The sequence below is a fragment of the Xenopus tropicalis genome, chromosome 7 (genome assembly GCF_000004195.4).
Source record: "Xenopus tropicalis strain Nigerian chromosome 7, UCB_Xtro_10.0, whole genome shotgun sequence".
NCBI classification, from domain to species: Eukaryota; Metazoa; Chordata; class Amphibia; order Anura; family Pipidae; genus Xenopus; species Xenopus tropicalis.
Genome location: NC_030683.2, coordinates 85,454,936 through 85,481,100, shown reverse-complemented (window position 1 = coordinate 85,481,100; position 26,165 = coordinate 85,454,936).

Below are 26,165 nucleotides of genomic sequence, written 5' to 3'. Positions count from 1 at the left end.
TCACATTTTTTATATTTACATACAATATTCTATCACCATGGATTTTTTTTAGCAAGTATCCAACAAAAATTCATATGGTCATAAATTAAAATGATTTTTATGTTGCTGCATTTTTAAGCTTGTTACTCTCCATAAGGCCTGTTATATGTTTGGAGGCAATCTTACTGATTGGATCTTCAGCTTTGCCTTTTTTATAGAAAGCTTGTTCACTGAAAGCTGTGAAATTGTATTTAATGACATTCGCAGTTACTACACACTTCAAACTTGGCTCGGTCACTGGGGAAAAACAAGCTGTCTTGAGTACAGTAGTGAAAGGGTTTCTAAACCTTTCATACCACGAAGAACTCTCCCAGTGGCAAAGCTGTGAATAAGTGCTGTTAATGAGTTAACACACTGCTAATGAGTTACTAATTCACTGCCAAAGTTATGTAAAGTAGGCTGTGAATAAACAAAACAAACTACACACTGCTTGTGGTTCTAAATGACATTGCATGATAGGGGGAGCAAAACAACTGTGTCCTAAGAAAGTGGCTCAAGTGAAAAGACAGTCCAAATGAAAAGGACCATAGGTATGTTGCAAAACTCCCTAGGTCTGGCCTATGCACAACTTCACAATCTGCAGTCTGTTGATGGATGCATTCATATTTCAACATTCTGCATGCAATAGTAAGTAAAGTCAAAGAAGTTTATTTGATTCTCTGGTAGTAGATTCAATTTATAGCTGTTAAATGATCCAAGAATATTTAAATACATTGTTAAAATCATTGTATGTGGTTCCTAAATTATATTTATTTCAAAAGAAATGATTGCTTACAAGGTATATGGGAGTAATTAGACTTTATATCCTCCTCAGCCCATTATGAAGACACTGCAATTGGTTGTCACAGTAGCTACACATTACTACAAGTGCTCTTCTGAACTCCAGGTACCATAAGTCACCATTTCCAAGGCACAATCCCTGTTATGGGCATTATCCTATCATGTTATATATGTTACTGGAGAAATGTCTCACAATGTGTTCACAGCTGGAATGAAACATAGGTGGTACTAAACAACACTTTAGGTGTTATGTAATAGAAGACACTGAGGGGGTAATGTAATAAATGGTGATAACTTTGCTACTTGTCTAGTAAGCCATATAGAAACCTATCAACAGGTAGCATTTACTGATCAGCTGTTTTAAAGCAAGCATCTGATTGCTATTACATTACCCCTTAAAGCAGAATGAATGGTTAAATCACTGGGGGGTGCCAAATGTTAGCCCCCCCATTGATCATAATTACTTACTTGATACCCCAGGCTGCTGCACCGGCCCAGGGTACTTATCAGCAAACACCACAGATTGATCCTCTTCTTCCACATTTTCCTTCATCAGTGCCCCCAGAATGTCACATGCGCAGTAGAGTGAAAAGGCAACTTTTTGCTTAAAGGTTAGCTTTACACTACACTACGAACATGCAGCTTGCATGGATAAAGGAAGAAAAAGCAGGAAGAAGATCACTCTGCAGTGCTTGCTGAAAAGTGCCCCATTTCTGCTGATGGGAGTACCGGCCCGGAGGAGGAGGAGGTGGAGGCTTTAGAACTTTTTTTCTGCTCCATTCCCCTGCAGAGATATGTTTTTTCAAAGTACCCCCTTGAAAGCCAGTGGCAAAATGTGCAAGTGCAATGTAAATATATGTTAACATTATTGCAGTAAAAAGGAAAGACAGTTGTTCCAATAATATAAAAAAAATAATATTTAAATGCCCCCAACGCAAGTGGCAGAGCACTAAAGGGCACCAGTTTGTATAACATTGTGCTCTAGCATTTGCATTTATAAATGAGGCTCATATTTGCCCACTGAATTTAAATGAGCCCTATTGTATTTTTGTGACTTTAAAAGGAGAGTGTTAAGGGAGGTCCTCCGTCCCATCTTTTGTTACGTAAACTCACTTTCTGCATTTTTGTTAAGTAAGTAACTATTTAAATTAAAAGTATGTGTTTGTGTTATGGATATCCTGATATGAAGATCTGATTGGTTGCTTTGGAAAGCAGTACAGTTAAAATAAATGAATAAAAGTAAATAAATGATAAAGAAATAGGCTTATAATGTTTAAATACTGCTTTACTGAGCTAACACTGTGCATGTATGAAAACACCCCGATATGTCCAAATGTTAAATTTATACAATTTATTTTTATTATTATCAAAAGAATTCTCCAATTTTTAATTTAATTTCAGAATTTTGTATTTTCCCACTTTCTAAACAGGCATTTAACTTTTTCTTGAAACAACCTAATGTATCTGCCAAATACAACAACCTCAGCAATAGAATGCTACAACTTAACAGCTTTCACTGTATAAAACCCTTTTTCAAACATGAAGATAGGACCTCTTTTCTTCTCATTTGAATGGATGCCCCTTGTCTGCTGGAAGGACCTGCTTGTGAATATAGCATTAGAGAGCTTAATGTATGGTCCTCTTGTATATTTATACATATTTATCACATGCCCCCTTAAGGGCCTTTTCTATAGTGTAAATAACCACAACTTAGCCAACCTTCCATACCCATTATTATTATTATTATTATTATTATTATTATTATTATTAACATTTATTTATAAAGCGCCAACATATTCCGCAGCGCTGTACAATAAGTGGGTTTCATACATTGGACATACAGAGTAACATATAAGGCAATCAATAACCGATACAAGAGGTGAAGAGGGCCCTGCCCAAAAGAGCTTACAATCTACATTATCAATTAGAACTGCTTTCTCATATCCTCTATTTCAATATATCTGTATTAAGGATTTGAGATCAATACTGCACTGTATACTCTAGATGGGGCCTTACCAGTGCTATGTAAAGAGGTAAAATACCCACTCCCTTTATGAGTCTATACCCTTTTAAATACAGGACAATACCGTTATTTATGTGCAAGTACCACCAGGTCCTACTCCATTAAGGATGTGTCTAACTTAATGCCATTAAGAATTTAAGTAGTTTGAATATTTTTGTATACCAAATACATATTACATTTATTAACATTGATAACTTCCCACCCAATCTACCAGCTGCCATGTACCAATAATCTGTGTTATTTACTAATTAGCTTTGTATTGTGACATTTATATTCTATGTGTACAGTATGTTGTGTTGGTCCCTAAACTCAGCCGCACAGAGCATGGGCAGTGTATCAGCAGAAAAGAAGATGGGTAACTCCTGGGGGCAATCCAGTTAATATTTGGATATTTAAAATCCCTCATTAATACAACTTATCCCAACATAGCAGGCCCTTCTGTTAGAAACAGGAGCTAAGCCTTTTCCTCATCACTGATATGAAGGGGGTCTGTTGCATACCATCTTACAATTTGTGAAAAAGCTCAACCCATACAGCTTCAGCCCTTTTGTTCTCTTCCACAACATCTTCTTTAATACTGGATTTCAAACCATACTTAACATGCAAAGATTTCTCTTCTACTTTTCTATTTCCTCTATCCTTTCAAAGCCTTTGCTCCTCAGGTATACAGTAGTGTTATATAAAGATAAGCACACATCTCAATGGATTAGCTAAATATACCTGAACATGCCTCCAGGGACCACTGTCCTCTTTACTACCCAGTTGTGTGACAGTGATTCAGACATGCTTCTGCATTGCCAGTGATATTATATTTCTCATCTAGAGCGATAAACACTGTGGGGCCGATTCACTGAAGTGCGATTCACCATAGTATTATCGCGTGCGTTAAGTCGCCATTTTCGCATGCAGTATTTTTCGCGCTAGTTTTAATGCATGCGTTAATTTCCGCGCTGAAAAGAATACGATCGCATGATTCACTATCACTTAGGCGCGCTAAATATCGCATTCGGCTATGCGAAAATTAACACCTACTACAGGCAGGCGAAAAATTATAGAAAAGTACAGTAAATGAGTTTTTGGCAATAAAATATGGACTTACAGTGTTATTTATTCAAGTATGTGTCTTTTTACTCAATTTTACTAAAGTCTTGGCATGTATGGAATTTCGCTACTAATATACAGTACAATAGTGGTAAATATTTAGTCGCCAAAATATACAGTACAATAGTGGTAAATATTTAGTTGCGATATTATACAGTACAATAGTGGTAAATATTTAGTCGCGATATTATACAGTACAATAGTGGTAAATATTTAGTCGCTATATTATACAGTACTATAGCGGTAAATATTTAGTCGCGATATTATACAGTACAATAGCGGTAAATCTTTAGTCGCACAAAATACATTACTAGGTATAATAATTATAGAAAAGTACAGTAAATGAGCTTTTGCCAATAAAATATGAACTTTGCAGTGATATTTATTCAAGTATGTGTTTCCCCTAGAGTGACGCAGCCGCCAGTTTGTAGGGAAATGGTAATTTTTAATACAGTAATTTTACGAAAGTATTGGCGTGTATGGCTAACATGGCGTGCGTTCATTTGCGCAACTATTTATATGCGGCTACAAGTGATGAAATGTTTTGGCAGGCATGGATTCGCAGCAAATTTTTGGACGTGCCGCAAATTTTTCCGCAGCAAATTTTTTCATGCTTTTTCGCAAAACGCATAAAAAATTTCCCCACTCGAAAATTCCCCGCACGTCCAAAAATTGACACAGGCTTCAAAAAATAATAGGCAACAATTTTTTTGCCCGCACAACATTTTTGCCGTTTCGGGGATCTTTCAAAAGATTTGCTAATTTTTCACTAAAGATAACCAGAACACATTTGCTCATCACCAGTGGCTACTATTTATAAGCATCTACTATTTATATGCTACTATTTATATGTGGCTAATATTTATATACACTATTTATATGCGGCGACAATTTATATACACTATTTCTAAGCTACTATTTATATCCGGCGACTAAACGAGAGCGTTATTTAGCGCATGTACCGGCAAATACCGCATTGAAATAGTCCTCGCGAGTTGAATAACGCATGCAATATCGTAAAAATAGTGCAAGTATGCTTATAGTGAATCATGCGAAAAGTCACAAAAATTAAGACGCAATAAAATTTTTACCGCTCGCTATAAATAGCGCACGTTAGTCTTTAGTCCTTAGTCTTTAGCCCATTTTGCTGAATAGTAAAACTTGCGTTAATTAGTACGTAGCGTATTTTCTGCCGAGTGTGATAACTCTAGCACTTCTTTTTTTTCTTACTTATATTTTTATTGGTTTTTGGTTTTTTTTGGGCAAATAAACATTTATACAGCAGCTCTCTAGCACTCTGTGCTCTCCCAGGGCAAAATGTTGCCAGTTTTATGCTGCTGATTGTCGTGTGCGTAATGTCGCGACAATTAGCGCTTGCGATAAACAACGTGCATGCGAAAATACCGCGCATGCTATTTATTGCGACAAAATTATCGCATGAAATACCGAGCGTAAAATAGCGCAAGTATGCTTATAGTGAATCGTGCGAAAATTAAGACACGATAAAATTTTTACCGCACGCTATAAATAGCGCACGTTTTATCGCAGTTTAGTGAATCGGCCCCAATATTTCTTATTGTACCTGCCAAGCATCTTGCACCAGTTAGAGAATGACCTTATGTATTGGGAGGTCTCCAAGCTTGATAAACTTATAAAAGAAATTAAATCTGAATATAGAAATCCTTGCTCCTTGTTAAATATACCTAAACATGTCCCAAAGGGCTACTGCCCTATTATAAAAGGAAATGGTAGACATCCCGTAGGTTTTTTGATAGACTTGTGATCTGTCTTTTCTTTCATGCAAATATTAATTCATAAAAGGTTTCATTGATGTTAAATGTATTTCGTCATATATCAGAAGAAATATAGGATTGAAATGAAATTAATAGAAGAGACACCAACTAATGACGTTTATTATCCAATGGGATCCCTTGTAGATCCCATAAATCAGGTAGATGTTGCACCCAGAAAGTTTCCTATAAAATTATGCTAAACTGTCTTCACCTAAGGGGCAAATGTATGAAAGTTAGATTTGGGGATTCTACATGGATTCATACTGATAATATGAATCCACTTTGCCAATTGATTAGATAGTCCAGTTTATTGAATTAAATAAATGTTGATCAAAAACAGCATATTTTAGGGGTATTAAAGGAACAGTAACACCAAAAAATGAAAGTGTATAAAAATAATTATAGTATAATGCAGTGTTGCCCTGCACTGGTACAACTGGTGTGTTTCCTTCAGGAACACTGCTATAGTTTATAGAAATATCCCGTTGTGTAGCCATGGGGGCAGCCATTCAAAGGAGAAAAGGCACAGGTTACCTAGCAGAAAACAGATAAATCCCCATTATATTCTACATAGCTTATCTGTTATCTGTAACCTGTGCCTTTTCTTCTTTTTTCCAGCTTGAATGGCTGCCCCAATGGCTACTCAGTAGGGTATATATAAACTATAGTAGTGTTCCTGAAGAAAACACACAGTTTTACTAGTGCAGAGCAGCAGTACATTATATTTTAATTACAGTACTTTAAAACACTTTTTTTTTTTTGGTGTTACTTTTGCTTTAAAGGTGGCGTACATTTCCTGCGCCTTTAAAGCCACCCTATCAAAATGATATTTAGCCCTGATTGACGATATGACTAATATTCAAGGCTTTTGCTAAATCGATCGCCTCGTCAACACACCATACACGCACCACATATCATACGAAACCTCGTTTCGTACGATAATATTGGTGAGTGTATGGGCACCTTAAGCCCCATGGAAGGCTAAACTTATACTTTTTAGAAAAGATTCTAAGGCAAATGTTTTTTTTTCCAGTGGATTCAACATTGAATCCACTATTCTAAAAGCGTGAATACATTTTACAAGGTTATTGTGAAAAATGCTTGTTTCATAAAAAAAGTATATGATTTGCTATGGGCTGATCACTGTAGAAATAAATATTCATTATCATTATGTATTGAAGAAACATTATTAGTATTTTCAATGTTTATTTGTAAAGCGCCTTCATATTCTGTATTGATGTACAGTAAATCGTTCCATAGCAATCATTAGTAAAATGGCTCCTATGCCTGGGAGATACTTCTTTAAGATGGCTATATACAAGCCAATACCTGCAGTATGATCGCCCAGTTTGCAGTATAGATGCATAACTGACAGAGTAATACACACATAGATGCCTTTCTAACTGAGGATCCTTCTCAGTTTTTAATCTAAAAAAAAGAACTCCACCCAAACACAAGTTAAGCTTTTTGAAAAGTAAACAGAATTTCAAGCAACTTTATAATATACATCAATTAAAAATATGCAGGACTTTCTCGATTTGTAATGCAATAATATGGTTTGGAACAGTTACCTAAGCCTGGCCTCCTGTTCTGCTGATCTGGCTGACTACAGTGAGACTCTAATCCTGCCTTCAGCCTGCATCCTCCAAATCCCACAATCCCCTGCATACGTGATGTTAGTGAGGAAAGTAACACTGCAGGGCAATGCATTGTGGTTTATGTAGTTCATGTATGTTGTCTATAAGCTGTGGAGAAGTTGTTCCAATTTGTAACATCAATGTTTTAGTTCCTCCTCCCCAGCCAGGATTTCCAGATAGAGAAGAACTGTTTTGCAGCTGGATTTCAGCTTATAAAACTGTACTATTTATTCAACATTTAATATTTATTCATACATTTTGAAGGAACAGATTACAGTGATATACAGTTGTGTATTGGGGGATTCTGTGTTGTGTGGGGCTCTTCAACAAATTTTTGTTTGGAAGCTGGAGTTCCCCTTTAAGATGAATGCTTAGTTGCACTAAAGTGTTTAAAAACAGAATACATTTTGTCATCTTATATATATATATGCCAGTGACTAAAAATATAATAGTCAAATTAGAATAAACTTAAGGAGGAGTGTCAATGAGTCCATACAGAATGTATAAACAGCTTTCTTAAAGGAGAAGGAAAGGCTAAGTCACTTGGGGGTGCCAAAATGTTAGGCACCCCCAAGTGACTTAGAACGCCTACCTTTTACCCCGGGCTGGTGCCCCTGTACGGAGGGAACAGCACCAGCCCGGGGCACCTGTAGACACCGCTTCCTCCTTCCTTTGCGCGCTGCCGGCGAAATCCGCCGGCCGGCGCATGCGCAGTAGAGTGAAAAGCCGACTTTAATGTTTAAGTTCGGCTTTTCACTCTACTGCGCATGCGCGCGCAAGCGAGGAGGAAGGAGGAAGCGCCGGCAGCTACCCCGGGCTGGTGCTGTTCCCTCCGTACAGGGGCACCAACCCGGGGTACAAGGTAGGCGCTCTAAGTCACTTGGGGGTGCCTAACATTTTGGCACCCCCAAGTGACTTAGCCTTTCCTTCTCCTTTAAGTCACATTACAACACTGCCACATGTGGCGTATTTGGGAATATACAGTGAACTGGTATTATGGCCAAAAGCTATTTTCTTTGCACAGATGATTTCACAACAGTTATACTCTGTATTAGAGCTTGTTTACAGTAGAGTATTTTTATGGGCCCTGTATTATTGTAAAAGACAGAAAGCTGTACTAGTTTTAAATTTGATGTCCATTATTATTATTATTATTATTAACATTTATTTATAAAGCGCCAACATATTCCACAGCGCTATACAATAAGTGGGTTTCGTACATTGGACATACAGAGTAACATATAAAGCAATCAATAACCGACACAAGAAGTGAAGAGAGCCCTGCCCAAAAGAGCTTACAATCTACAAGGAGAAAGGGTCCAGTATCCTTTTGATTGTAAATTTGTTTTTCTCTGCTCCAGCTGTGATTGAACAGCTGTTAGTTGTTGCTTGGACTTGTAGTTTAACACCAGTTGGATTCTGCAGTTGGACATCCCTGTGTAGTACAACATTTTTCAGCCTTTTCCAGAAAAAAAATTAAATCTGCATAGGTGCTGTCACGTTTTAGGGCCCCCAGGGTGTGCCACAACTCTTGCAGCCCCCTACAGATAAATTTATGTGGCAACTTTGTGTGTATGTTCTAATAACTTGGCACCTTGTAGTAATTCTACCTTTTCTTTTCCTTTAATATTCTAAAAAAATATCAAATAATAAAAAATAAGTAAAACAATTTTGGTTTCTTTAATAATGAAAAAGTAACTGTAATACACTGATATTTTATTATTTTATATAATTTTTGTTTCTGGGGGTCTTAAAAGAATAAGTGGGAAAAGGGACGTGTTTCTGTTCTCAGTTTCAGATCTGTGCATTCACTTGCATAGATTTTTTTCACACTTCACAGATTTTACTTTTATAAAAAGGTTCCTATAATTCTTTTGCAGATCTCTTGTCTCAATATTTGTATGTTGTGTAAGTGCTCTTTTGCAGTCTATGCCCGTGAGACCCCATAATAATGACTGTGCTTCTTGCATCTACTTTGCAGCACAAGCAGCTCTTTGCAGTGCATCATGAATACTTATAACAGCAAGCTCTGAGCGTGCAGTAAATCTATTTTCCTACAAGCTTTGTTGTTCCTTCCAACTGATGGCTGCATATCACTGCTTTCAGCCCATACAAAGCAGCTCAGCAGGAACAGTAACTCCTGACTTTCCATTTACGGTGGAATGAAGTACAGGGCATCATTGTAGTGCCACAGTGCTTTCTTGGCTAATGTGCTCCATCCCCCTCTCCTTCAGGTTACACCTTAAGGTTAAAGGGCAGGATTTCCTCTGTGACAAAGGTCAAACTCAGCATGTCTTTTTATATAGGCAAATGTGCCTTTATTTATAAGTTTTATTTTAGATATCATTATAGATTTTTAATTAGTGTGGATATTTTTTTGGTACAAAATTGTTGCCGTTAATTTCTAATAATATTTACAATGCTGCATTATAGAAATAAAATCTGTTGTCACACAAATATTCAAAAGTCTTTCATTAGTTTCAGTATTTCTTTTTCAACTAATACAATGTGTAATACTATTTGTGGCTTCTTTCAAATCAAATGCCCATTAATGGATTTGTACAGAGCAAATGTCACTGCACTCATTTGGCCTCTCCCTTTGTAGTCGGCTGCTAGATGCAGCACTCTATAACATGCCATTTTGAACCCCACATTCAGTGTGCATAGCCATCACAGAATTATTTACATCCTAAATACAGTTGCAATACTGTTCTAGTCATTATATTAGTTCCCTGCTGCTTGTATAGAATGGGGCATGCATGAAATGGGTAATAAACTTCTCTCCCTAGGGATAAAAATGTCTTCAGCAGAGAAAGTGAAAATAGTAACTCTTATCCCAGAAATCATAAGAGAATCTGCCTGTGCCTGGTTAAGGAATGTAATTTGGTAATCTTTCAATTTTACTTGAACAGTTTTACAGTATAGGGAATAGAAATGCAGATTTCATATTGGAGGGGGGGGGGTTAAAATAGTACTCACCACACAGAAATGCCAAATGTTTCAATGTTTTTGTCTTACTGACCCAAAATGCTTCTAAACATAATAACTTCCACTTGGATCCCATACAAGAATAATAAATCGGAGCCCTTGTGGTATGCCATACAGCATTAGGTACAGGTATGGGATACCTTTTCAGAAGCCCATTATCCAGAAATGTCGAAATTACAGGAAGGGTATGTCCCATAGAGTCCATTTTATGAAATACCGTACTCGAGTAAAAGGCGATCCGAATATAAGTCGAGGACCTAATCTACCTAAGAAAACTAGAAAAACTTATTGACTCGAGTATAAACCTAGGGTGGGAAATGCAGCAGCTACTGCTAAGTTTTAATAATCAAAATAAATACCAATAAAATTACATTAATTAGGGCATCAGTGGGGTATATGTTTTTTAATATTTATTTCAAAGAAAACCAGTAAACTAGCTCTGTAAGTGAAGAAGAGTGTCAACAAAAACAATATGAGTACTACCCCATGCTAATAGCACATTAGCAAACTGGCAGCAGACCCGGTCCCGGAGGACACGTAAGGGGAAATAAGTATTGCTAGTGGGAGCCTAGGCCAGGGCACTGGAGGGTCTGGTTGCGGGTGGCCTAATTTGCACACAAAGGAGAGAGGGTGCTAGTCTAGAGGGACCCATGGCATCCGACTTGAGTATAAGCCAAGGGTGACTTTTTCAGCACATTTTGGGTTCTGAAAAACTAGGCTTATACTCGAGTATATACAGTAATTCAATTTTTTTTAAATTATTTTTTTCTTTGTAATAATGTAACCTTATAGAACCAAGAAATTGATGCTAACTAAGCTGCCTGAATCCACATTGAAAAAATAATCCTACTGGGTTTATTTAAGGTATGCCAATCCAAATTACAGAAAGACCCCTTATCTGAAAACCTAGGTCACAAGTATTTTGTATAACAGATCCCATGCCTGTATTTGTTTTCAGGGTTACAGTACTGAGTGGGTCCCATAAGATGTACTTTACATACCACCAATAAAATTAGCTGGTAAGGGCAAGTTGCCTTATCCTGTAGTTCAGGCATTTAATAATTATTTGAGTTTCTAGGATTAATATGACATATTGCATATGGAATGAGGAGACAAAGTTTTCGAAGATGTTTGATACAAGATGGTTGTTAGACCTGGCCAATCTTTGTTATATCTCTGTTAAAGGAGAAGGAAAGCCATAATCATCGGGGTCAAAAATGTTAGGCACCCACAATGATTATAATCGCTTACTTGAGAACCAGGTGGAATTGTTATTATTAATAAGGTTATATAGTGCCTTAAAGCCACAGTAACCAATTCAATATTCCTGTTTGTTAATAGCAGACCACTAAATTCTTCCTGTTGATTAGTTGGAATGAGCTCTTAAAACTGTGTTTTTATACAGAGTAATCAGGTTTCTTATTATTGCTAGACTTGATTCACTGATGCATTTCTTATGTTCAACACAAACTGTACTTAAGCTGTATACTTAACTTTTTACTTAAAAGGGGAGAGCGGAGTGTGAAATTGTTATTAATACAAGTTAGTGAAAAACAATTTTTATAAAGATCTAGCAAACCAAAAAGCTTGTGAGAAAATGTTCCCTTGTGGTTACTGACCAGCCTTCTTTTAATCTGCACTGCCTTGTGACCACGCTCTGTTCTCGTACATTGCACCTGCATACCTCTGAAAAATAAGTAAGAGACAAAGAGACTGTAACATTCACATAATATAAGATTTATAGACCTGAAAGCAAAATGTCTCCATAGGTTTTCTGAACCTATGATGTCAAATAGAAATGCAGAAATAAGTGCTTCCATCTGTAGTATTGTTCTGATACAGGTGTATCCACCTAGGGGCTCATTTATCACACACAATGCAGAATTCAAAGTGCAATAATTAGGGGGCAAGTCACCATGTCTTTACTACTATCTATCTACAGCCTAAAATTCTAATGCCCATGTCTGGCACATTACCCAATAAAAAGCCAAAGTGGCTTCAGCAGTGTTTGAGCATAGCACTCTTACTTCTCTAAAAAATGAGTCCCTGTGTGTTATATGTATGGGGGTAGGAGAAATTTTATAAATGCAGGCAGAGAAACAATCTGCTCCCATTTGCTCTTTACTGTATCTGCTTATAGAATGGCTTATTACTGAAACATGGTTTCATAGAGTACATTGATTAATCTGCTTTTTGTGTCTCTGTGACAAACTGTACCCATGTTACATTATCCTTAGCCTGTCAGGTAAGTGGTGGGTGGGGCTGAAAGGTTTGGCAAGCTGTATTTTTTTTTAATAAATTCTGGGTGCAACAACCCTGTTTTTTTCATGGCATGAAGTTCACCATGAGTACAGTGGCTTGGACTAGACATGACATTATAAGCAATGCCACACTGACTGATAAATGCTGCATGCAGGGGAAATACATACAGGTTCAAAGGGGTTTACAAACCTTTTCTTACTGGTGATTGGTTTTGGAATGCAATTGTAAGCTGAGGGTTATTCATGCTGATTTCCATTTGCAATCACTGGGGGGGAGACTTGTTGTTCTAGAAGTTTTCATTATTGCTGCTCAGTAGTGATGATCAAAGGACATGCATACCAGTAGCCATAAAACATTGTGAGAGTACAGCATATACAGTGGTTGTGAATGAAAAGTTCAATAGAAAACAAAAGTCTTCACTCAGCTGCTTGCTTGATTCTTAATGATTCTGTATAGTTAAAGCAACAACAACATGGACACTGATAGCATGTTTGCATTACAATAGACACAGTTGTGACACTGTGCATATATGTCTTAGTACTAGCCAATAATATTTATTGTATAATGTCAATAGCATGTAATCATATAAAATAAAATCTGCCATGAGGTGCAGAACCCAATGTTGGGCAGTTTAGCAAGCCCTGTCCTTACCTCTTGCCATAAGGCTGTTGGTAAGTACAGGGCCTTATTACTGCCTTCACCCACTGTTGGTCCCTAACCTGCATGTGTGAATGACACATTCCTCCCATCCCTCATGAGTACAACATTGATAATCACAGGCAAAGCTGTAACTACAGGGAATGGTGCAGGTCTCTAATTCATTAGGCTGGAAGGCACAGTGCAAAGTACAATAAATGGTGGATTTTGTCTGTTTTTGCACTTCAACCAGTTCATATATGACTCTCTAGTGTTGTTTTGAACTAGCAAACTTTTTAATCAGTGGTTATTTTAAAATCACGTTTGCAACAGCATGAAGGGCAATAGGCATGCAATATTTGGGCAGTGTTGTGCAATTGTTAGGTTACTAAATACTTGCCCTCCCCACCCGGAACTAATGTGGCCCTTGGCAGAAGCCTAAAAAAAGCTTTGCATAATTTACTTTGCTTGGTCCCATATTTTATCAGTCATTGCCAGCACAGTTGCACAATAGTTAGCACAGCACAGGGTCCTAGGTTTGATCAACCAAAGAACTATCCATAAGTTTGTACATGCATGTGTAAGCTAATACTGGACAGGGATTGATGTGAATCTTGTATAATCTAATCTAAAAAAGTGCTGTGGAAGATCAGTAAGATCAGCTATATAAATAAAGCATAATCATTTCTAATGTTGGCTGTAGTGCCCCCACAGTCCCTGTTCTGGAGTGTATGTATGATCTAACCTTAGTGGTTTCCCAGTATGATACTGGCATTACCAGAGCAAGGGGTAGGCAGAAGAGGCATGTGCCTAGGGTGCAGTAGTGGAGGGTCAGTCATGTCAATTGCCTCCACTTGTCACCAGGGCCAGAACTAGGAGCAGGCAAAAGAGGTACCTGCCTTCTTCCCCACAAATATGTTCTTGCATGCAGGAGCGAAGGTGGGTCAGAGGTAGCCCGTCTGGTTGCCTACTCCACCCTGAGGGCTTTGCCCGCCCCCTGCCTGCCATCGCAGGCAGCTTGCTGTTCTGCTTAGGCCTTGTATGTGCATTCATGAAAGAGTTTTTCAAAAGACATAGCAAAAGAATAATACGCTAATGCCATTTTTATACTACACACTGGAAATGACAACCTACCCCACAACCTGCTCCTGATTTGCAAACATGCACACATTTATTTTCTGTAATTTATTTAGCACAACACATTTCCACAGTGCTTTACAGAAATCATGGTCAGGTTAGTCAGAAGCCAATTAACCTGCCTGTATGGTTTTGGAATGTGGGAGGAAACCTGAGTACCCAGAGGAAACCCACATAGACACAGGGAGAACATACAAACTCCTTGCAGATAGTGCCCTGGTTCAGATTGAACTCAGGACCCCAGTGCTGCAATGCAGAAGTGCTACCTGCTGAGCCACCATGCTACCCAAATGTGTTCATTTTGATGCTTTGGGTGGAATTGCGGTGGGTGCAACTTATCACACCGCTGGTAAACATGTTTTGTTGTGCATATCCCATTAAAAGTTTTACAGTTTGGGTCACTGCTGGAGTTCATCTTCCTTCTACCTATATCACTGATGCAAGGTAGATGCAAATCAAGTAAAGAAAGCAGAGGCATTATTGGGTGTTCTTGGCATTTGTCAACTGCTATAACAACACAGGATCTGCCTTTTGTATTCTTAATCTAAAGCTGGCAAAACACAGGTAAATAAAAGCTGCAGATGCAGTCTCTACATACCCATTTGGCAGCTTATTGGCCCATTTATGGAGCACCTGGGAAATCCTGCTGATAGATATATGGCTGATTTTTCTATTGGTGGCCTTATCAGGTAATGCTCCACTCGCTTGGCCACCTTGCCTAACTATCTTACCACAGGCTGCATATGAAATGAAACCATGGTTTAACTTCAAACAGTTCAACTGTGAGTGCAGCAGAAGTGCCACTGGGTAACCATTTCTGCATTAGTAATAAAAAGACAACACACACAAAAAAATGAAGCTTTTCCTGGAATTTGTGGGTTTTAAAATTGCATTATTGCAACCGCTTAATTTCCTGCACTTTGTGCTTTCATAATACAGTGGCAATTAGGGTAAACCTCAAACCAAATTACTTATGGAAATATTTCATATACCAGTTTTATTATTGACAGCTTGCTTTAATTTATTTGATGTCCCCAATAAATACAGGTTTGTTACGACTCCTAAAATCTAAAGAATTTATTCTATAAACAATAGGCTGCTAATGTATTGGCTAAATTTATTGGTAGTACAATAGCCCTTCGCTGCCATAGACAGATGTTATGATTGACCTGTTAATATAACATATAAGGACTGGTTAGTAACAAAGTAAGTGTATAATTAACTGTGTGTGATCACCAGGAAGAGGCTTGTAGGTGCTGCAGGAAACCACAGAGAGTGTGAGTGTGCCTGTGGTAATTATTCTATCAAGTAACAGGAGAGCAATGGCAGCTAAAGATGCAAATGCATATATAGTATCTCTGTCATGCCTCCTGTTTGACTTACAAAACAAAAGCAGTAGACCCTTAAGACAGCATATATTTAATTTAAATGTTAAAAAATGCAAACATCAAAATTCCCCAGCGCTCCCCAACATTGGCAAGAAGTAATCACAGGGAGGGCAATGACAGAGCAGCTGCTCTGTTATTCAGTAGTTGCACAGCCAGGCAGTCATTTATCAAACAGGAACGGGAGAGGACTGTAAAGACGTTAGTGACTCCCCAACATAATTTTTTCCAAAATATAGCAGAGACAGCCATAAAAAAATGGGGATAGCCACTAAGATGTGTAAAGAAGAAATAAAATAGAGACAGATTTCTTAAGAAAACTGATTATTGTAACAGGAAAACTTAGATGTCATATATATGTGTGTGTTTGTGTATTATATACTATATCAAAACAATGAGGGGCTGGTGAACCCTGGGTTGTTGGGATCCATACATTCGTATGCTGATAATGCCTCATTTGTAATGTAATGTGAAATAAGAAATGAGTTGGAATTTATAAACTGATGATGATTGTTTTGTCCTAAGACATTATGGAAACCTGTAATTATGAATATAGAATATTTGGAATGTGACATTCAAACACTTTGTACTTTGTAGAAAAAAATACAATTAATACAATATATGCTGTAAAGAAGACAGATATGTTCTTCTTTGGAGCCTTACATTACAAGTTGAATAGACATGGCAACCTCAGTGGCAGCTTAGTAATGGCAACCACTAAGGATCTGTGATCAAAATAGCTAAATCTAATGAAAATATTATTTGTTGAGCTGGAAACAAATGTGTGTTAACAACATAGGCCCCAAATCTACACCCTGTTTCAACCAGTGAGGCACCAAATCCAGAATTTTAGGATTTCTGAATCAAATCAGAACCTTTGTTTGCATATGCAAATTAGAAAAATCAAACCTTTAGCTGTCACAGTCTAAAGTTATGTGATAGTCAGGGTTCAAATTTGGTTTGGCCAGGCCTAAATATTCAGCTGAATAGAATCCTGAACCAAATCTAGCATCCTTAAATGTCACCTCACAAATTACCCCCCCCACCCATATTTCCCACCTAGAGTTGGTCAAACCCTCAGTTACTGTTTAGACAGGCAAGCAATGCACTGAAACTCAAACGGAAACAGCAATAGATAATAAGTACACAGATATATCCAACTGTGTGTGACTAGTGAGGATGAGAGCCCCTGGAAAGGCTATTCTACTGAGAGCTCCAGGATTAGAATGGGTAGATTTGCCTGTGTTTTGTAGTAAGAAAGGAACATACAGTACCTGCTGGCTGGGTGTTTCAGCTTACTTTGACTATTCACTCTTGTATCGGTTATTGATTGCTTTATATGTTACCCTGTATGTCCAATGTATGAAACCCACTTATTGTACAGCGCTGCGGAATATGTTGGCGCCTTATAAATAAATGTTAATAATAAGGGGTAAGGCATTTTCAGATTAGTGAAAAAGTTCCAAGGATCCCTGATTTATTAATTAAGCTAGTTATGTATGTGACCCAAATTTGCTTGAGGCCAACCTGATGCCACACTTGCAGCAGTTCCACTCTTCCACAATTAGGTTTCAAAAACAAAAATGTGGCTGTTGATATTACTAGGAACAAATTTGTTGCTTCTCCTGGGGGAAGGGTCTTACCTTGTCTTATGTCAGGAGAAACAGCCAATGTAAGCTCAGTTCAGATATGGCAGACGTAGCTGGTTTAATTAATGTTCCCCTCATATTTTTATGTGACCCAGCAGCTTATCTATAGTGTTGCATTACAGTTATCACCTCATATTCTGCTTATATGGACCAGTCGCTCACCACAGTGGTTTAGAGAGTATACGGCATTTGGAGCAGGGGTCCTCGAACTTTTTAAACAGGGGGCCAGTCAATGGAAGGTGCCGGTATATTTTCAAGTTATTTTTTAAGCTTTCAGATTTGTAAAAACAAATTGAACAATGTTATTTTTGCTGCAATCAAGTGTTTTTTATGCCCTGTGATCTAGGTTTTTAGTAAATATGCTAGCCATGAATTTGTAAAAATGGAGTCTTAAAAACATCTTGAGCAAGTTTTATTGCAATTTTTTATTTTTCAACATAGCAACTCACAGACCACCACAGAGCAGTAATTACATTATGTAAGTATGTGAATGTTCATTAATAAATGTATATTTTTATCTGACTTTTGCATGTCCCATACCTTTCACATACATTGCTTAACACAGTTGTGAGTCTGACACAAGAACTGTTATTTGTCATATCTATTTTGATGACAACAATCAATGTGTATAGATTTTTTTTTAAGAAAAAGGACTTATTAAGGCATATCTAAAATGTAAATAAATTGTAAAAAATGGGTACAGAATGCATTCCAAATACAGTTTCTAAAAATGTACTTGTAGTTAAATGAATCACCCAAGAGGTTAGGGAGACAAATTAGCAGGCTATCTGACTTACACACCAATTTGTAATGTGTTAATTATATGTCATAACCCTTCCTTAGTCCATTCTTGTGCTATTTTTTTAAGGTCGGTGTGGGTGGGGGACATCCAACAAGCTCCCAGGCCCCTGGTTGCACAAAGTGGTCTTGTTAATAATGGATTTGCTATGGCCATCCCACATCAAGATATGAAAAAGAAAACATAAACAGTGCACAACAAGGCCATTAGAGATTGTCTAGAATTTCACAACTGGTGTTTATGTTGGTAAAATGCACAAGCAACATTTATATACAAGGTGTCAAGTTCCAATTATGACAATGAGCTTCAAGCTTTGCTACCAAGGGAAGATAGCTTAGAATACAAAATAGTTTTTTTACAGGCCAGGAAGTAGAGTGGTCAAGCTGGGTGGGCTTAGTGCCTTAACTTTAGTCTATTTCTGAGTGAGTAAAGGTCAGGAAGGAAGTCCATATACTCTGGGGCACATTGGTTTCTTTTTCATTCTCCTGTACAACCAACTCAGGTGAAGCACAAGAGATATTCTGGGACTCAGCCCAAGAGTACAAACTTCTCTTTCTGCCCATCGTGTGTCTTAATTAAGTTACTGGCTATTTATTTGAAATAATTAAATTTTCTAGCACTGTGTATAAAGCAGTATATTAACAGATGTGGTCCACTGGGTGGGAGCCTGGGAGAAACAGATTTTTTTTCTTTTTCATTGAATAAATGCCTTGTGGCTATATAGTTAACCCTTTAACCTATTCCTGACCTAGCTCACGCTGGATAATTGTCATTATAACCATATGTGACATATCAGAAGCTCACAACAGCCCTAAGGTGACCTTGTGTCAATTTTGCCACAAATAGTATCTCTTGAGGCTTTAGGAATTTGTGCACAATTGCTATTAAATTAGAGTCTTTTTCAACTTTCATTCCATGACATGACGCTCCTAATTTGTTCAGTGATGGTTAGCTGTAAGAATGAAGCAGTAATATGCCAGATATGGACACATGGATATTTGCAATGCATTGAGGTGTGCCTGCCATAAGAGGTGTGGGTGTTTATATGTACCTTGCAGAGTAGTTCTGCATATCTTAACACGTTTACAGCAGTACATCTGCAGGTGAGTGCAAAGCAAAGAGCAGGGTGTTAAATGCACATGGCTCCAGGAATAACTGGATATTTTGCAGAGCAATGTATGGTAGCAGGAATCTGTCATACACACAGCCTTATGTGAGTAATCTCTGTACACTGCTTGGTTAGTTACATCTTTATGAACATAGATAGATAGATAGATAGATAGATAGATAGATAGATAGATAGATAGATAGATAGATAGATAGATAGATAGATAGATAGATAGATATTATTACCCTTAACACAAGTGGCCATAACTGTATAGTTTAAAAGTACAAATCTACATTATGTTGGGCTGGCTTGAGGCAAAAGCAAACAAAAACAACACAGCGAGACATGATCTCTCTGAACTGAACACTTGCCAGACTATGCACGGTCACTGGCTTTGCACACATTTTCATTTACCTTGTGGTATGACCTGGAATTCCTTCAAGGTAACACATTTACCATGACAGTAACTGGAGCACTATGTCTGGATCCTCCCTTAGGGGTCATCAAACAAATGATGTTATTACTGCATATTTCGGTGGCAGACTGACAAGCAAGGCTTGTTGACTAGAGGAGACTTTGGGGTGATGTAATAAAAGGCAGTCCAGGCTGTCCAGGTGCAGTAACCTATAGCAACCAATCAGCATGTTGTAGTGACCCCAAAAAATCTGACCCATATCCGACCAGTTAGGTCACAGCAGGGAGGGCAGAAGGAAGAGCTCAGCCTGCACTCGCCCACTACCTGCATATTTGCTGTGTGTGTGTCAGATTATGAGAAAATGATGTCATACAAAGAACTAGAATAAGATGAAGATCATAACATTCATGGGGTGGGTGGCTTGTGGTCATCAGGTCTTCAACTGGATACCCCCGATAAAACTAGGAAAACCGAAATCCTTGGAGCTAAAAAACAATACTCGGTCCTGAAATTACAATCTGATAGCTCCTTTGAGCAATCAATTGATAATAAACTGGTTAAACTTTGCCTTTCTAGAATACGTTCTTTTGCACATATAAAATGGCATGATGCTGTGCTAGCTGTTTCCTAAAGCTCCATTACCTTCATTTGTTGTATTATATCATATCTTTTTAACAAGTCCATTAGAGATTAGCTCGCTAACCTTTCTAACATACCCCTTAATCTGTATCAATTTTTGGTATCCTAGTGTAGGTAAGACCACACTGATGTAGAACTCCACCCAGTGTTACAATTTAATTTTTGGTTATTTTTAGTCTAGGAGTCTTTTGTCTGTGTAGAATAACTATATAATTTAGGGTAGATTTTACACAGTCAAGGTGGCCATTCCTCTAATCCTATTGTTTCATTTTGTTTGTTAATTTATTGTGCGTACCTGGTTTGCTATGATATTATGGTAAAAAAGCTGTGTAACTTGATGGTGCTATATAATAAGTGATGATGGGGACTACAGAATAGGCTCCAAGCCCGTAGTTCTATCCCATCTAGGAAGTTGGAAAGCAGTTCATAATAGCTCGGTATGAAGGTCAATTATTGTGTGGTTTGGACTGAATGCACATTTTCTGCTCTGAATAACCTTTAAACTATAGCATTGTGACTGCTATGACAGTGTTTTTGGATATCTACTTATTTTTGAATATCTATTTTTATCTTCCTCCATCCAAGATACATATAACATAGTCTCATTAAAACCATAATTAGAAGGCATATTTTAGATCCCCAATTGCATACCTGTATTTCTCTAAACCAAAATCAATTTGCTGCTTTTATGGTAAAACTAGCAATAGAATACATAACTTTGTATTTTCCACTTTTGAGTCAGAAGTTAGCTATACTTAATACAAGAAGTCCTAGTGCCGAAACATTGCCTGTTATAAGATTAGTCCTGTTTAAAGGGGTTGTTCACCTTTGAATTAACTTTTAGTATGTTGTAAAGAGTGCTATTCTGAGACAATCTGCAATTGGTCTCTATTTTATGTTGTTTGTGGTGTTTTAATTATTTAGCTTTGCGTACACCATATCTCTATAGTTGAAAAATTGCTATAACATACTAATAGTTAACCTGAAGATGAACCACCCTTTAAGAATACACATTTCCTGACTTCTCAATAAAAAATTTAGTTTTTTTTACCCAAAAAACATTATTTTTTGTACAGTGTCTAAATCAATATCTTATTAGGCCACATCTTTCACAAAACAATCGCCCAACTTCTTTCTTACCTTTCCATAAAGAAATGACAAAAACAAAATGTTTCAAATATTTCAAAAAAACTGTGACATTTAAATGCAGGAATTATATTTGCTACTGATAGAATATATCTAATAGATTAGATATATTCTAAAAGGATTAGAAATAAAAATCCTCACCAAAAAGAGACCAACTGCCATATATTCATTTGTCGGTTCCAATGAAAGCCTTCTACTAGTGCAGGGATCCCCAACCTTTTATACCCGTGAGCCACATTTAAAGGGAAAAAGTGTTGGGGAGCAGCACAAGTATAAAAAAGGTTCCTGGGGGTGACAATAAGAGCTATAATTGGCTACTTAATAGCCCCTATGGGGACTGGCAGCCTACAGAAGGCTCTGTTTTGCATTATACCAAAACTTGCCTGCTTGCCAGAAATTCAAAAATGAGCACCTGCTTTAAGGCCATGGAGAGCAACATCCAAGGGGTTGGTGAGCAACATGTTGCTCACGAGCCACTGGTTGGGGACCACTTTACTAGTGGCTTCTCTTGGATGTGGGAATGTATGCCATATATTCATGTAAAATGCATTTAGACATGTCTTCACCCAAAGAACTCTTGTTTGCCTAAGCCATCACTACTACTACAGAGCAAGGACAAGACAACAGTTGTTGCAGTATATATATACAGTTATGAGACCTGTTATATGGTAATTATATCTTATTTGGGATCAAGTATGAGGTACTGTTTTATTATTACAGAGAAAAAGGAAATTTTAATTATTTGATTAAAATGGACTCTATGGAGATGGCCTTCCCATAATTTGGAGCTTCCTGGATAATGGGTTTCTGAAGAACAGATCCCATACCCGTATTTGATATACTGACTAAAAGAAACGTACAAATGTGATGTCTAAAGCTAATGATACACATATTGCTAAAATTAATTTGTACAATTTTCAGTATGTATATGCTTACTTGATTATCCATACCAGTATCTTTGTATTATTATCAATTTTTGTATCATGTATTTATAAAGCGCCAATATATTCTGCAGCAGTGTACTAAAATTGGGTATATACATTGAGCATACACAAAATCAACCAATAACTGATACAATAGGTAAAGAGGGCTTTTTACCATTGATATTGGTCTACTGGCTCATCAGTCCTGCAGGTTTGAAATTTGAATCTGCTGATGCACCATGTTGGCCCATGCATAGTACAGAGGCAGATAAGGGACTGAAGAGGAGCCATAGCTCCTCTTCATTCCCTGCTGTTCTGATTGTTCAGGCTTAGCCCTAAAAATGGGAAAAAAGGTGGCCTTACTATATATAGCCCCTTGTATGGTATCTGTTTGGCTCATGTGCTGATTGGCTGCTGTATAGCCACCATAAGCTTGCACGATCGTTCGCACGAAAGATCATACAATCAGCCACAAACCATTCAGGGCTGAAACGGCAGATAAGGAGGTAGAAACAATAGGATTTCTACCTCCTTCTGCCGATTCAGCGCTGAAGGGAGATTTTGGTCAGGCGCCTTCTATGGCGCCCGATCAAAATCTTTTAACTGGTCCGAAACGAGGTTTCGTACGATATTATCGGTACGTGTATGGCCAGCCCTTTGTTTTTACCTGCATGTCTGACAATTCAGATCTCAACTTAAGTGGAGCAGATGAATGGTCGCAGGAAAGATTGTTATTGTAACGTGTATGGCCACCTTTATTAATCTTCTGACCTTACAGACCCATGTTTCTATGCCTATATAACTCATCCTGGCCACTGTCTCTTCCAGCTTTTGCCATCGGGGAAGAGATATAGAACTTTGAAAGCTAGAACAAATAGGATGAGAAACAGCTTCTATTCAAAAGCAATTATGGCCCTAAATATGAAAGATTGATGTATTGCCGGTATTGTTGCAAATGCTTTCGCTTTGAGTTGTCCTTTTTTGTGTTTCTGTAAATTTCGTTGTTCACGTGACAATGACAATAAAGATATTCTATTCTATATGGGGATGGTTTGCCACACACTTTACCTATCTCTTCACCAACAGTTTAGAGAAACTGGAAATAAACAGAACAAGCAGTAGGGGGACAACACAAGTAATAGTGCACCGGTTCCTTACGGCTCCTTCTTATCCCGTAGTTCAGGGGAGGAATAATAATCATCCTCTTACACAAGTGTGTGGGTGGCAAGGTGGCCACCTGAGTTGCCTAGGGTGCCCAGCTGGCTTGGACCAGCACTGGCATCAGCAAGTTGCACTATTCTTATTAATAATGTATCATTTCATTTATATATATAAAAAAACAAACAAACAAGGGTTAAAGAATATAAATGGGATCGGAGGACTTTGCTCACAAAAGAACTTTACAATTCCTTATATCTTCTTTGTCTCTTTCACTTTATTGTTTCATCCCACTTTGTCCAGACCTGCTGAAACACATTGACATTCGCTTTAAAAATATAGTCATAATCATAATAACATTATATTTTCTTTGCAATAGAAAGATGCTAGTGACTTTGCTAAGGGTCCTGGCAACCAAGGGAAATCTTGTACTGGTTTTCCTATTGTGTATCATGTGTGAATTCTACAATTCTATGAAATCAATAGCTCCCTCTGCAGGAAAATCTTTGTAGTTGTAAGGACCTTTCTCTAAGTGGATATTTTACTTGAAAATATGTTTGATTGCATGGAAATAAAATATGTATTAAATACAGAATATTTATACAGATATGTTAAACTAAGCAAGTCAGGCCAATGCACAATATTTACTCACATTGTACTGTTTGATATAAATTAGAGAAGGGAGTGCTGTCTGTTCCGCAGGTGACGTGGGGGGGGGGTCGTATTAGGACAGATTTCTTAATTATTATTTTATCCAAGCGAGTCATAAACAAATTTATACTGTTTTATGAACTTTATAACACCATTTGTTATTATAAACTGGGATGCGGCTTTTGTCAGTACAGCATGAGCCATGCATTCTCTGTAAAGCTGTACAGGTATGGCACCTGTTAACCAGAATGCTTGCGACCTGGGGTTTTCCTGATAAGGGGGTCTTTTGGTAATTTGGATCTCCTACCTTAAGTTTGCTAAAAAAAATATTTTAACAGTATTTAAACCAGCTAGGATTGTGTTTGGCTTAGTTTGGATCAAGTACAGGGTACTGTTTTATTATTACAGAGAAAAAGGAAATTATTTTCAAAAATGTGAATTAATTGATTAAAATGGAGTCTATGGAAGATGGCCTTTCCGTATATCGGAACTTTCTGGATAATGGGTTTCCAGATAAGGGGTCCGATACTTGTACTTTTCACTTATTTGTTTGCTGAGTGCCAGTAGTTCTAACTTTACAGCACACAAATGTACATTATATATATAGTTCTAGATTTTAGATCTATATCTTATCTGTTTGCTAAAATGTTACAAAGAGATTGGAGCCCTGTTTTTCCTCTTGCTCCGGCCTAATTGGTTAAATGCTAATAGACAATGCTTTGGAAATCAGGCATTATTGTATCTGTGATGACAGCACGAATGGGTGAGGCAGGGAAACAAAGACATTAAACAAGGTAAAGTTTCATCAATCTTGGCTATCTTCTTCCCAATAGCTTCTTTTTTCTCTCTAAAGCCATTTGGCCTCCTAAGGTCACAGAAGATACAGAACTAATAGTGGAACGTAAAGCCACATGGAACCAACGGAAGGGCAGAAAAGGACCTGTCAAAGAAGAATGGAGCTGAGGGAACAAAAGAAAAAAGCTTGCTAAAACCTAAATTCCCATGGTCCACGGTTCCTAATAAGGCCAGTGCAGTGAGGACCTTTGTAGATCCTATCTGCTGTAAGTCAAACCTCTTTGAGCCTGTAAAGCAGGTTAAAAGTATTCTTATACTCTTTCTTTTTAGATCAGTAGCATGGTGAAAGGTTAAAGAACACCTGCTGGCATGCACTTCTATACATATCCTTAGAGTGCCGCCATCACTGGGGCATATAGTTACCAACTTATATGATTTTTGGTCTACAAGCAAGCTAATATTTGGTCTAACATGATCATCTTAGTTCTTTTTTGTCTTAATATAGTAAAGGGTTTTAATGGTCTCTTTAAACACACATTAATGCACTAACATACATAGGCATACCTACAGGAATAAGGCAAACATTTTCTGATAAAACCCTATTTACACAAAAACACAGAGATATAAACACTACAAGGCTTATTAACAATCATGGGGCATAATACAAAAAGCATTTTGTACACAAAACGTTATATTTTCTACCTACAATGCAGAATTTCCACCCAAATATCTAGCATAAATGTGGGTGCATGCTAAGTTGTATTCCCTGTGTGTAATGTGCCAGTCCATGTACTACTTATTGTGCACATTTTGCAACTGGCAAGTTGAATCAAAGTGATGAATGAAAGTAATTGTTGTTTGAGTATAGAAAAAATACAGGTGTTTCTTGAAGAGGATAAAAGAAATTATACTATTATAGCTAACAATAATTATAATTATGTCACTGATCCTGCTCCTTTACCATCCATGTCTTTTTAATGGATTCCAAGACTCTTGTTCATTTGCATTAATTTATATTTGATCAGTTGTTACTGCATGTCAGATTTCATCTCTACTACTCCTTCGGCCGCCATTTTTCTATACTATTGATTTGCATTTACT